General features: G+C 36.9%; 1 protein-coding gene across 7 annotated transcripts in view; it reads left to right on the top strand.

Annotated features, from left to right (window-relative positions):
- Positions 1–14,343, top strand: part of Dmd (dystrophin) — a 2,365,055-nt gene that overhangs the window by 1,500,814 nt on the left and 849,898 nt on the right. The window lies entirely within an intron of this gene.

The following is a 14,343-nucleotide window of genomic DNA, read 5'->3' as shown; positions in this document are numbered from 1 at the left end:
CCAAACCTTCAGAACATGGCTTTGATTTCAGTGCTTCCCAGTATATTTTATATATTTCATTTTTTCCTTCTAAAATGGCTTTATCTTCAGAATCTCAATGCTTAACCCTATTTGGTTAAGATTAGAATAAGCAGGGATCTTGGATAGGATCCAGGTTCAGTTCCCAATATCCATATGGATTAGTTTACAACCACCTGTAACTCCAGCTCCATGGGTCCCAGCATCCTCATCTGACCTTCGCTAACATTTACACACTCCCAAGATATACACAAATATACATAACTAAAATAAAATGTAAAAAAAACCTACTTGCTCTTTAAATAAGGATGTTATATGATTTTGTTGCAAATTCCAAATCACATCTAACCATTTCATTCCTTAACTCACTATTGTGAAGATGTCTGAATGTTCAATTTGAGAACTTATTTACTTGCTATTTTCTTCTAAAAAATATATAATTTATCCTCTCATTTTTAGTTTTTGTAAGGAAATTTATTTCAGCCCAGAATAAATTCATTATATTCTGAGCATAAGCGCCGTAATATTTAGGTGACATTGTTACACCACTAACTATACAACTGCCTAATTTATAGCACAGGCCTGCCTACAATGGGAAAAAAAGCATACAAAAAATGATGTTACTTCATGTCCTGCTTCAGCAAGAATTTTTCATGTACTCAAAAAACTTAATGCTTTTCAACATTAAAAAAGAGAAAGAAGCAAATATTATGGTACTATAAATGTAGGATGAAATTTTGAAAGTTTTAAAAAAGAATTAAATTCTTGACATCTATATTTTCCAAGATTTTTGTTGTCATCATATAATTTATGGAAAGGGGGATAAATTTTCTATAAAGTTCACTGTGGATTAAACGTGGAGAAGGTGATGTTTCTATCTTATACTAAGGTGAGTGAGAAAAGTCATCTTCTTAACCAACACACTTTAATGCTATAGTTGTTTTTAGCTGCATGTATTTATTTGTTTACTTACTTATTTCTACTTATTCATTTAGAATCCCAGCTGTCCTAAGCTATAGTTTTGATGATAAACAATTTGCTTCCTAAGTCCAGCATGATAAAAAAAGAAGTTCTATTCTTCTTCTTGCTCATTTTTATTTGTCTAAGATAAAATGCACCATTCTCTTCTAAACAATGCTCCATGCTTAATAAATAAGAACATGACTTGGAACTAAATAGCATACTTTGACTTGAGTTTCTTTCTTTCTTCTTTCTTTCTTTCTTTCTTTCTTTCTTTCTTTCTTTCTTTCTTTCTTTCTTTCTTCACACACAAAAAAAGTTTTCCAGTACAGTTGACATTCAGCCCCACTGGCTCAAACAAAATGTGTCTAAAAAGCATTCAGATTCAATTTGTTGTCTGCATACAGCTTGATGAATCCCTGGAAGTCATTCACAGCATGTGATATAACCCCAACAGGGAGAAGTAATGAAATTCTGGTTTAAAAGCTGACACTACCCCCTTTCAAGCTCCTTGAATGTGAATATAATAAGCAAGTTTATGGACACAAGTCTCTATGATTTTAAGGATTTCCATCATCATCTCTGACTCTGAGAAACACTTAAATGCATGGATTTCTGTTTATTGTCTGGATGAATAAATGCTTCGCATTGAGTATTTAAAAGAAGTGTGCTTTACCAACAAAGGTTGCATGTAAATAAGACAAAATAACATTGTCAATTCATGTTTAACTATATTAGAGGGTATCTACAGTCCTGCTGTCTCATTCTATTCCTGTATTAAATAAGCATATGATACTGTTTTCAAAAATAACACCTACTTTCATTTCAATTATACCCCTGCTTTTTCTATAGAATCAAATGTGCCTAATATTTATCTTAGATCTAGCATGCATTAATGTCTTAGTCTACAGAAGAATATGGGCTAAATATTCTTTGTGTGCTGTTCTGTTTAATCTTATAACCTCGTTATGAGATACATGCCACATTACTTTGCTTTGTTTTTCATGGTCGGAACTAAAGCCTAAACTAAATGATTATTCCCCAGGGACTTGGATACTAATAAGTATGCACAACAGGGCCCTAAATTCATTAAATTCTTCTCTTCTAATAGTTATGCCTCTCTTTTACTATTATGTTTAATATATTGGATCTTGGCAACACAGTCTTTAAACATAGCCAATATATATAGACTACACTATTTTTTCATGCTTACATGAGTGAATTTTCCAGAGTTTGACAAGACTATACTCTCTTCCTCATTCCTTTTTCTTTCTTGCCATTCAAATTTTAAAATTAAAACACTTTGGATGGATTTTGGTCTTAAAAGTTCCAAGTAACACTAGGGAATGGATGTGATTTTAGTAAAAAGACTGAATTTATCTATTTATCTATTTATTTATTTATTTATTTATTTATTTATTTTTGTGTGTGTATAGTTATTCTTCCTCCACTGGAATTTCAAAGGCCACTGACTACAAGATATATTGAAACTATAGGCTTGCTTGCTCCTCAGGTGTTATTGTATAGATTTATTTATCCTCTATGTTTTCTTTGTTAGTCCAAGGTCAGTTAGACCAATAGCCTATTATTTATTTAAAATCATATTTCAGGAAAAACTACAAATTACTGAGGTCTGGTACTCTACTAAATTTCAAAATTTAATTAGTGAAATGTATTTAAACAACACTTTGTTTAATATATTCTTAATGGACTATATAACCTATTTTGGAACACTGTTTTTATGTGTAAGTGTTAATATGAGACCTGATACTGTTAGAATTATCTAGGTTTTTTTTTTTTTTTTCTTTCTTGAGTAGTTCTGGTGAAAAATGGAACCCCATTGTATAGCAAAGCCCTACAAAATAGAAATGAATATTGGTTGAAACTTCATCTAATCAACATACAGAGTAGAAACATAATGTTAGTCATCAATTCTGGAAAGCCAGCCCTTGTTTTCTATGGTATGTCTCTCCAAACCCCTTTTATCTGTAATTTCAACCAGTTATCACCCTTCTCCATTGTTATCCTTCCAATCATTACTTATTAGAATTTCTGTGTTCAGAATGTATGAAAAGGCACTAGGCTTTTGTTCATCTCTATCAGCTAGTATCCCAATGAAACATTCATCTAGGCTGAAATTTATTTCCTATGTGAATAAAGCTGACTTGTTCTAGTTAAAGGTACTGTATTAAAGACAGTGGGTACAAGTGGGTTGAGTGATACTAATGAGTAGACCAACCTGGACCGAAAAGATGAGATTCATAATAAGCCATATTAATGGAGACATACTCAAGGCATAAAGTGAAGATGGCAGAATTGTCATATGAATGAGACTGATCATGCTACTCATGAATATTAACTAAAAGAAATTGTGATTATTGTTAGTAAAACACAAGTTCAAAAAATTAATATCTGTATGATCACTTATGTAAAGTTCTTTATAAATACCTATCATTGCCTATTTTTATCTTGAAAATATCCCCAAAGACTGTTTCTCCAACCAAGGACCATGTATGGATGCAACCTAGAACCCCTGCTCAGATCGAGCCCATGGTAGCTCAGTATCCAAGAGTGTTTTCCCTAGTAAGGGGAAGAGGAACAATTTCTGACATGAACTCAATGAGTGGCTCCTTTACCTCTACCAATCCCCGAGGGAGGAACAGCTTTGCTAGGTCACAGAGGAGAACATGGCAGCCAGTCTTGAAGATACCTGATAAGCTAGAGTCAGTTGGAAGGGGAGAAAGACCTCCTCTAACAGTGGACTTGGAAAGGGGCAGGGAGAAGATGAGGGAGTGTGGGTGGGGTTGGGACGGAATGAGGGAGGGGCTACGGCTGGGATTCAAAGTAAATGACCTGTGATTACTATAAAAAAAATAAAAAATAATAATAAAAAAGAATAATAAACTTGAAAAAAAAGTCCCTAAGGAATTAAAATTATGATTTTATGACCATGGAAAAAAACTGAATTTGAGGAAACTCAATACAGAAGTTTTTCACTTCCTGTTTCTAGTACATTGTTATTTTAAACATTGTTCTTTTAATTTACTCTCTGATATGTGTCTTTCTGGTTTTGAGTTACCTGCTCAGGATGATCTCTTCTGGTTCCATCCATTCACCTGCAAATTTCATGATTTCCTTGTTTTTAATAGCTTAGTTAGTATTCCATTGCATCACAGTTTCTTTTTCCATTCTTTGGTTGAGGGACACCTAGGCTGTTTCCCAACTCTGGCTATTGTGAATAAAGCTGCTATGAATATAATTAAGCAAGTGTCCTTGTTGTATGGTAGAACATCATTTGGAGAGGGTGCCTCCCCCACCCACCCTCGTATCAACCCTTCCTAGCACATCAAGTCACATCAGGACCGAGCATGTTCTCATCCACTGAGAACAAGCAAGGCATCCCTGCCTGGGGGAAGTGATCCAAAAGCAAGCAATAGAGTTCATGTTAGAAACAACCCACCCCCTCCATTTGCCAGACAACCCATATGAAGACCAAGCCTCACTTCAGCCACATATGTGCAGGGGTCCTAAGTCCAAATCATGCATGTTCCTTAATTGATGTCTCAGTCTCTGTAAGCCCCTTTGGGTCTGAGTTAATTGTCTCTGTTGGTCTTTTTTGTGATGTTCTTGTCCTGTCCAGGTTGTTCCATCTTTTCCCCAACACTTCCACAGGACCCCCAAAGCTCCACGCCACTCTTGGCTATAAGTCACAGTATCTGTCTCAATCTGCTGCTGGGTAGAGCCTCCCAGAACACAGTCATGTTGGCCTCCTGTCTGCAAGCATAGCAGAGCATCAGTAACAGAAGCAGGGCCTGGATCTCTACCGTGGTGTGGGTCTCAATGATTATTGGTTGGACACTCTCAATCTTTCTTTCCTCACTTCTTGCAGACAGGGTAATTTTTGAATCAAGGTTTTGTTTGTGGGTCATTGTTCCCATCCTTCTGCTAGTATTACCTGTATAGGAGGTGGTCACTTCAGTCTTCATGTCCCTCCCCTCTCACCCCTTGTTAGAAGTCTTAGTTAGAATCACACCCATATCTTCCCAGGAGCCTACTCTGTTGCAGAATTCCAGCTTAACAAAGAAATGTCCTCTCTCAGTTCCTCTTTTTATTACCAGTCCTCTCAACCCCCACCCAAGTTCTCCTCACATCTGATATCCACCCTTATTTCCCTCCCCATTCCACCTACAAGTGCTTCTTGGTCATTGGAAATTCTGTTGAGAAATCAGAGAGTGCTAACCCCTGACACTATGAATGATAGTCTGCTAAGCTTGCACACAGGATCCTGACAGAGTTGTCCTCTGAGAGGCTCTAACCAGCAGCATCTCAAAACATGTCAGAAGACTCACAGCCAAACATTTGGTGATAAATGGGCAGTCTTGTGGAAAAGTAGGAAGAAAGAAAGAAAAGGACCTAGAGGTGACAGGAGCTCCACAAAGAGACCAAAAGAACCAACTAATCAGAGAACAGAGGAGCTTTTTGAGACTGAAGCATCACCAAGGACCATACAGAAACTGAACCTAAACCTCCTACAAAGATGTAACAGATGGGCGGCTTAGATATCATGTGGGTCATCTAGTAAGGGAAGCGGGGACTCTATCAGACACAGACTCACTTGCCAGCTTTTTGATCACTTTCCCCTGGCAGGATAGCCTTGCCAACAACACAGGGGAAGAGGACATGCTCAGTCCTCATTCAACATGATAAGGGAGGCTGGATGGGAAAGAGAGCTCTCCTTTTCTGAGGAATAGGAGGGGGGGGAAAGAGGAAGGGGAGAAGGCAGAGAGATGGAGGGTAAGACTGGGACAGGAAAAGAGATGGGACTACAACAAAGATGTAAGGTGAATAATCAAATATATAGTAAAAAAGAATCAATTTACCAAATAACAGCACATTGAAGATGTAATTTAAGGTGAATAAAAATATCTCAATTTTATTTATTTTTTAAGCCAAAACCATTCAATAGAAAAAGGACAGCATCTTCAACAAATGGTGCTGGTCCAACTAGATGTCTACATGCAGAAAAATTAAAATAGATCCATATTTATCATCCTGCACAAAACTAAAGTCCAAGTGGATCAAAGACCTCAATATAAAACCAGATACACTAACTAGGTTAGAAGAAAAAGTGGGGAAGAGCCTATAACTCATTGGCACAGGAGACAACTTCCTGAAGAGAACACCAACAACACAGGCTCTAAGAGCAACAATCAATAAATGTAATCTCATGAAACTGAAAAGCTTCTGTAAAGCAAAGGACACTGTTAGAATAAAACGACAGCCTACAGATTGGGAAAGTATCTTCAGCAACCCTATATCTGACAGAGGGCTGATATCCGGAATATATAAAGAACTAAAAAAGTTAAAAACAGTATTTCAAGCAATTGAATATCTCCATTTTATATTGTAAGAGTATGATAGAGATTTATATATTCACTATTTCAGCAAAAGATATTGATTAATAAAGAAAATCATTCCAACTAAAATTTTAAAGCAGACATTTTCAATTTATTATAGGAAGAGCCAGATAATAAGTATTCATGGCTTTTAGATTAAAAAATAAAATAAAATATGCCAATGCCATCAAACTGTAAGACTGAAGTACAAAACCAGCTTAGAAAGTTTTTAAATGAACAAATATGATTGTGTTCCAATAAACCTTTAATTACAAATCTGAATGGCAGAAAAGTGTTGGTCCACAAGCTGCTGTTTTCTGATATAGCTTTAAAATAAAGACTTGTTGGGCTGAAGATATGTCTCTGTGGTTAAGAGTACTAGCTGCTCTTCCAGACGACCCAATTTCAATTTCCAGCACCCACATGGCAGCTCACAACTGTCTATAACCCTGTTCCAGAGGATCTAACATCCTAACATAAACATATATACAGCCCAAACACCAATGTACATTAAATAAAAATAAATCAATCAAAAAAGATTTGTTGATGGATTATTACCTAATAAAGGAAACATAGGTCATGGGATTCATCTCTATATCTTAGCTTTCCCCCTAGTGAGAATATTTATAATTCCAGCTATTCCTAATACTTATTCAAATCCAATAATACCACTTACATAAATAAGAAGGAAGTTTGTAAAAATTTCCATGATAGAAATGAATACATGTTTTATGATAATTTGTAAAAAACTATCATCAGTTTCCCACTATCATTTGCTAAAAAGTTTAGGAGTGCTTATAAAACTGAAGCTAAACCTAGAAAATTTGCCCCTGCTTTTGAAAACATATTTCTTTGCTAGCAGTAAACCTGGTGCTACAGTTTTTAGTTTTATGAAAATGAGTTACATATACTTAATTACTGAGTCACTTTTAGTTATACCTACATAGAAGCAATCATTTCTGTATCACACAGAATCAGAGTATTACTCACAGTTCTAGAGATGATGATGTTATACATTGCATCTAAGTTATGTTTTGTTCTTATGGTTTGCACATTTATACATAGGTTAAATAGCTCTCCCAACTATGAGTGTAGATAAAAAGCAAAGAGATATGATAATAATACTTCAACTGGGAAGCTTTTAAATTATGAACTAATTGGAAAAATAAAATATATACTTACAAGCAACAAAGATATCCCCATTAATATGATAAAAGGCTTCTTCCAATGACTGGTTTCACTTATGGGCAAAGTTCTCTAATTATGGCTCTTTGCATACTTAATATTTCAATACATTAATTTGCTTTACACTGTGCCCTGCTATGTATCATATGCGGGACTATTTCTGACATGAACTCAATGACTGGCTCTATGACCTCCCCCTAACCCACCAAGGGAAGAGCAGCCTTGCTAGGACACAGAGGAGGACTTTGCAGCCAGTCCTGAAGATACCTGATAAACCAGGGTCAGATGAAAGGGGAAGAGGTCTTCCTCTATCAGTGGATGTAGAAAGGGGCAGGGAGGAGAATGGGAGAGAATGAAGGAGAGGGATATAGCAGGAATACAAAATTAACAAACTGTAACTAATATTAAAAGTAATAAAAAAGAATATGCTATAGTGGCAATAAATAAATAAACAAGAAAACACACCATTCTTTTTTATCTCTTTTCCACATAATTTTAAAGTTTAATACCTTATTGGACCTTAAAGTATCTAAAGTGATTCTTAGGACATGAAATTCTCCATCCCTGTTTGACACATTCAATAACGTAGTTTTCATCATTTTGTTTCTTTGTTTATAAAAGTGCCTACTCTCTCTTACAACAAGCCATTATTTACATAATCCTCTGTTTAAGACTTTCTAGTCTTGATTTTTTTTTTTTCACCATGTTTCATCCATTGTAAAGGCTAACCTAAAATATTATGTTCAGGGAAGACATTCCAAACCTGCCAGACAAGAATTACTCATTCTTTTCTTCCACAATGTGTATCTCTTTGCAAACTTAATTTTGAGACTGTCTCATACTGTACCCTTCCCCCCTTTTGACTGTAAGCTTCTTGAGGATATAATATTTTTTCCTTCTTTCCCATCACTTTATTCAATTATAATTGATAAGTGAAAATTGCATATATCCTGGGTATGAAATGTGATAGTTTTATATATGTAGACATTATGAAATTTTAACACAATAAAAAAGAATTAGATGGGATACAGAAATTCTGACACATTTAAACAATGAAATACTACTCAGCAATTAAAAACAAGGATATCATGAAATTTGCAGGCAAATGGTGGGAACTAGAAAGGATCATCCTGAGTGAGGTAACCCAGAAGCAGAAATACGTACATGGTATGTACTCCCCTATATGTGGTTATTAGACATATAATGTAGGATAATCAGACTAAAATCTATAGTCCTGAAGAAGCTAAACAACAAAGAGGACTTTAGGGAGCAGGCTTACTCCTCTTTCAGAAGGGCAAACAAAATAGATATTGGAAGCAGGAGAAGACAAGGAACAGGACAGGAGCCTTCCACAGAGATCCTCTAAAAGACTAAACACCAGAGTATCGAAAGAGATACTGAAACTCATAGCCAAATGTTGGGCAGAGTGCAAGGAATCTTATGGAAGAAGAGGGAAATAAAAGACCTGGAGGGGACAGGAACTCCACAAGGAGAACAACAGAGCCAAAATACCCGGGCCCTGCTGAAACTGATACTCCAAATAACTACCAGACATGGAGAGGACATAGGCCCCCTGTTCAAAGGATGCCCATTGGCTATACAGTATCCAATTGAGTTCTCTAGTAAAGGGTACAGGGGCTGTCTCTTACATGAACACACCTCCCTCTGTGAGGTTCAGCCTTTCCAGGACACAGAGGAAGATGATGAATCCAGCCTTGATGAGACCTGATAACCAAGGGTCAGAAAAAAGGTGATGAGGTCCTCCCCTATCAGAGCACTATGCAAATGGAATAGGGAAAAAAGAGTGGCATGGGTGGGACTGTGAGGAAATGAGGGAGGGGGCTGCAGAAGGGATACAAAGTGAATTAATTTTAATAAATTAGTATTTAAATAAAATTAAATTAAAATTAATTAATGGATTTATTGCTTCAAAAGGATAGCTGTCTGTATAAGGAACATGAGAATACTCACTATCCATTCCCTTAATAGATTTTAGGTACACTTTGCAGTAACGGTAACTGCAATCACTCTGCTGCATAGTAAACCTCTCAAAGTTGCTCATTTTATAACTGAAAGTTCATTCCTGGTGACTCCTCATTTTGCTTATTGAATCTCTATTAACACAAAATGATAGAGTAAATTAGGACTAGAAATCAACCTATTATAAAATAGGGAAAACTGGATACAGTGGTGCATACTTATAATCCTAGCACTCAAGGAGGCAGAGGCAGTGAGTTTGAAGCCTGCCTGGTCTACAAAGCAAGTCCAGGACAGCCAAGGCTACAACAAAAACCCTGCCTCAAAAAAAAAAAAAATGATTAGCAATGAAAAATAAGGAAATCATGAAATTTGCAGGTAAATGGTGGGACCTAGAAAGGATCAGCCTGAGTGAGCTGTCCCAGAAGCAGAAAGACACACACGGTATATACTCACTCATATAGACATAGAACATAGGATAAACCTACTAAAATCTGTACATCTAAAGAACAAATCAAGAGAGAGTACCCTGAATAAAATGCTCAATCCCTATCCTGAAAGGCAAAGAGGATGGACATCAGAAGAAGAAAACAGGAAACAAGCTAGAAACCTGCCACAGAGGGCCTCTGAAAGCCTCTGCCCTGCAGACTATCAAAGCAGATGCTGAGACTTATGGCCAACTGTTGGGCAGAGTGCATGGAATCTTATGTAAGAAGTGGGAAATAGTAATATCTGGAGAGGACAGGAAGTCCACAAGGACAGCAACAGAAGCAGAAGATGTGAACACAGTGGTCTTTCCAGAGACTCATAATCCAGCCAAGTACCATGCATGGAGATAACCTACAAACCCTGCACAGATGTAGCCCATGGCAGTTCAGTGTCCAAGTGGGTTCCATAGTAATGGGAAGAGGGACTGCCTCTGACATACTCTGATTGGCCTGCTCTTTGATCACCTCCCCTTGAGGGGGGAGCAGCCTTACCAGGCCACAGAAAATCACAATGCAGCCACTCCTGATGTGATCTGCTTAACTAAGATCAGAAGGAAGGAGAAGAGGACCTCCCCTATCAGTGGTCTTGGGGAGGGGCATGAGTTAAGAAGGGGGAGGGAGGGTAGGATTTGGAAGGGAAGAGGAAGGGGCTTATGGGGGGATACAAAGTGAATAAAGTGTAATTCATAAAAAATAAAATAAAATAAAAATTGATTAGTTTCTTTAGGTGTACAGATTTTAGTTTTATTCTACATTATTTGTCTATATGGGTGACTATATACTGTGTTGTGTCTTTCTGCTTCTGGGATAGAACACTCAGGATGATGTTTTCCAGTTCCTGCCATTTACCTGCAAGTTTCATGATTTCCTTGTTTTTTTATTGCTGAGTAGTATTCCATTGTGTAGATGTACCATGCTTTTTGTATCTATTCCTCATTTGAGGGGCATCTTGGTTGTTTCCAGCTTCTGGCTATTACAAATAAAGCTGCTACAAACATGGTTGAGCAAATATCCTTATTGTGTACTTGAGCCTCTTTTGGATATGTGCCTAGAAGTGGTATAGATGGATCTTGAGGAAGCACTATTCCTAGTTGTCTGAGGAAGCGCCAGATTGATTTCCAGAGTGGTTGTACAAGTTTACATTCCCACCAGCAGTGGAGGAGGGTTCCCCTTTCTCCACAATCTCTCCAGCATGTGTTGTCACTTGAGTTTTGGATGTTAGCCATTCTGATGGTGTCAGGTCTCAGGGTCGTTTTGGTTTGCATTTCCCTGATGACTAATGATGTTGAGCATTTCCTTAAGTGTTTCTCTGCCATTCGGTATTCCTCTATCGAGAATTCTCTGTTTAGTTCTGTTTCCCATTTTTTAATTGGATTACTTACTTTGTTGCTTTTTAATTTCTTTAGTTCTTTATATATACTGGATATTATTCCTCTGTCAGATAGAGGGTTGGTGAAGATCCTTTACCAATCTGTAGGTAGTCGTTTTGTTCTGAAAACAGTTTCTTATGCTTTACAGAGGCTTTTCATTTTCATTAGGTCCCATTTGGTTAAAATGCTCAATCACCATCCAGAAAGGCAAAGCAAGCGGGTGGACATCAGAGGAAGGAGAAAACAGGGAACAAGTTAGGAGCCTGCCACAGAGGGCCTCTGAAAGCCTCTTCCCTGCAGATATATCAAAGCAGATGCTGAGATTTATGGCCAAACTTTGAAGAGATTGCAGGGAATCTTATGAAAGAAGTAGGAGTTAGTAAGACCTGGAGAGGACAGGAGCTCCACAAGGAGAGCAATGGATACAAAAAATCTGAGCACATGGGTCTTCCTGGAGACTGATAGTCCAACCAAGTAGCATGCATGGAGATAACCCAGAATCCCTAAACAAATGTAGTCCATGACAGTTCAGTCTCCTGGTAGGTTCCATAGTAATGAGAACAGGGACTGTGTTTGACATGAACTGATTGGCCTGCTCTTTAATTACCTCCCCCTGAGGGGGGAGCAGCCTTACCAGGCCACAGAGAAAGACAATGAAGCTACTCCTGATGAGAGGCAACACACTAGGATCAGAAGGAAGGAAAAGAAGTCCTCCCTTACCAGTGGACTTGGGGAGGGGCATGCATGGAGAAGGAGGAGAAAGGGAGGGATTGGAAGGGATGGAGGGAGGGAACTACAAAGGATACAAAGTAAATAAAATGTAATTAATAAAACAAATTTTAAAAAGAAGTAAAAATCAATTCGGCTATTTCCAAAATTACTAAGCTAGCAGATACTTCTATAATTCCTGAATTTTTTTGTTCATTCTCATAAATTCTCATACTGAAAATAAAACACATAAAAAATGAGAACTATGTTAATGAACATTATTGAAGGCAAGACTTAAAGAAAGGGCATATATTTGTAGTACAGATGAGTATCAGATGGCAATAGAAGAGGGACATTCAGAATGACTACTAGTATTGAGAGATGAGGTATATAAAACTATAAAAGCAAAATATAATTAATTTCTTATTCCGGAGACAAAACTAGCTAGAACAGCTAAGAAACAGAAAGGAGTTTAAAGGTCACAGTTAAATCTCTTTAATGAACTAAGAGCTAGATTTTAATAGACCTTACCTAATTTAAAACATCTCACTATAAGTTTTTACATGGCTTTTTAAAAGTTATTTTTGCTACGATTATCTTACTTGAGTTAAAAATATAATTAATTCTTGTTTATTTTCTATATCATGATAAAAATTCCATGTGACCATTCTATTTGCCATTGGTTTTCGGGTATCAAGAACGTGAAAAAAGGCATGCTCCAAGAAAGTATAGTGAAAAATGACTTTCAGTCCAGTGACAAAACTGTTCACTAGATGATATTGTTATTTTTTTGCTATATTCTCTATGTAATATGTGTCATTTTTTTCAACTTTAGGTTTTTAACCTTAATCCTTTTCTTATGTGTTGAGTATCCACCTATTTCTTTCTTAGCTCTCTTTTCTTTTTTATTAATTTAGTTTTATGAATTGCAATTTATTCATTTTGCATCTGAGATGTAGACCCCTCCTTTGTCCCCTCCTAAGCCCGCCCTTCCTCGCTCTTCTCCTCCCAGTCCACTGATGGAGGAGAGCCCTTACCCCGTCCACTGATAGGGGCTAACCTCCTCTGCTTCCGTCTGACCCTAGCATTTCAGGTCTCATCAGGACTGGCTGCATTGTCTTCCTCTGTGGCCTAGCAACGCTACCCCCACCAGGGCGACGTGATCAGAGAACCTAGCACTGAGTTCATGTCAGAGACAGTCCCTATTTCCCTTATTAAGGAACCCACTTGGAGATTGAGCTGCCATGGGCTACATCTGTGCAGAAGTTCTAGTTATCTCCATGCATGGACCTTGGTTGGAGTATCAGTCCTTATAAGCCTATTTTCTTTCTATTACAAATTTTATTGTGATCAAGACCAAAGTTACTCTTCATCTGTTTTGACATCAAGAATTCAAATAGTAACTCCATTTGGAAAACATTGAACTGTGTGTCTAGTTCACTGTTTACTTTAAGAAGGAAATACAAGGGCTAGAGAGATGGCTCAGAAGTTAAGAACATTGGCAGTTCTTCCAGAGTTCCTAAGTTCAATTCCCAGCAACTACATGGTGGCTCACAACCATCTATATTGAGAGCTGGTGCCCTATTCTGGTATGTAGGCATACATGTAGGCAAAATGCTGTATAAATAGATAAATAGATGATAGGTAGATTAAAAAAAGACTTCATTTTTTAAAAGAAGGTAATACAAATTCTGTCCAATGTGTACTGGTTAAAATTTTGTTTACAAAAAGGGTAAAGTTGGCACAACAAAAAGTTAGAACTATGCACTCCACTTTTATTTCTGAGCTTAAAAGTGTAACTTTTTTTTTTAGAGGAGGGAAATTTTGAAGCATTTTTATCATTAAACTCAATTTTTTGAACTATGAAAATCAGAGTCATATTTGTCTTTCTACTGTATTATCATTATTTCTTATTTCTTCATGTAAGAGAAGAAAAAAGGTAACATTTGAGAATAAAATATAGTGCAGTACTAGAAAATTCACTTAAAAATATTTCTTTGGAACTGGCCATATCACCTTTGTCTTCTGTTCTGTTCACTATAGTCTTTGTTTGCTTGAAATAAATTGGCCACTTCCAATTCTTTCCACAGAAAGTCTTTTTTGTATTTATTTAATTTTAATTTTTATATTAATTACAGTTTATTAACTTTGTATCCCAGCTGTAGCCCTCTCCTTCTTCCCCTGTCAATCCTACCCTCCTTCCCTTATCTCCTCCTATGACCCTCTCCAAGTCCTTCTCCC

Source organism: Meriones unguiculatus, assembly GCF_030254825.1.
Source record: "Meriones unguiculatus strain TT.TT164.6M chromosome X unlocalized genomic scaffold, Bangor_MerUng_6.1 ChrX_unordered_Scaffold_31, whole genome shotgun sequence".
Lineage (NCBI taxonomy): Eukaryota > Metazoa > Chordata > Mammalia > Rodentia > Muridae > Meriones > Meriones unguiculatus.
Note: the sequence above shows the minus strand (reverse complement) of the source record. Positions and strands in the feature narration are given on the sequence as shown.